This window comes from Myotis davidii, unplaced genomic scaffold (assembly GCF_000327345.1).
Source record: "Myotis davidii unplaced genomic scaffold, ASM32734v1 scaffold86, whole genome shotgun sequence".
Classification (NCBI taxonomy): domain Eukaryota; kingdom Metazoa; phylum Chordata; class Mammalia; order Chiroptera; family Vespertilionidae; genus Myotis; species Myotis davidii.
The window spans coordinates 1,541,970-1,542,238 of record NW_006298058.1 but is presented as its reverse complement, the minus strand read 5'-3'; the positions used below and the strand labels follow the sequence as shown (position 1 = coordinate 1,542,238).

General features: G+C 49.1%; 1 protein-coding gene across 5 annotated transcripts in view; it reads left to right on the top strand.

Moving 5' to 3' along the window:
- The first annotated feature begins 19 nt into the window (after nt 1-19).
- The window catches only part of ARHGAP21 (Rho GTPase activating protein 21), a 135,526-nt gene continuing 135,276 nt past the window's right edge, over nt 20-269 (top strand). For 3 of the 5 annotated variants that reach the window (XM_006773817.2, XM_006773814.2, XM_006773813.2), the window contains exon 1: nt 20-89. The gene's annotated coding sequence lies outside the window, so the exon portion shown is untranslated. The remainder of the gene's footprint in view (nt 90-269) is intronic. The other 2 variants (XM_006773816.2, XM_006773815.2) reach the window with 1 other exon arrangement.

Below are 269 nucleotides of genomic sequence, written 5' to 3'. Positions count from 1 at the left end.
TGTTCTTGTTTTGGGATGGGCAGGAGGGGAGCCGGGAGGGTTTTTGTCGAGTCTTACCCCATTTTAGTCTCGTGGAAAGAAAACTTCCCGTAAGTGCACCTATCTGGGTGATGCGGAAGAACGTATGCACCCCTTCTCTTCTGCACGGAAAATACCTTTGTGACATGCACTTGGAAAGGGAATGCTTTTTTTCGAAGGCTGCACAACAGCTAGGCGTCTTTGTCGCAACCGCCGTGCAGTTCAGTTCTGTTGTTTCTTCTTTCTCCTGA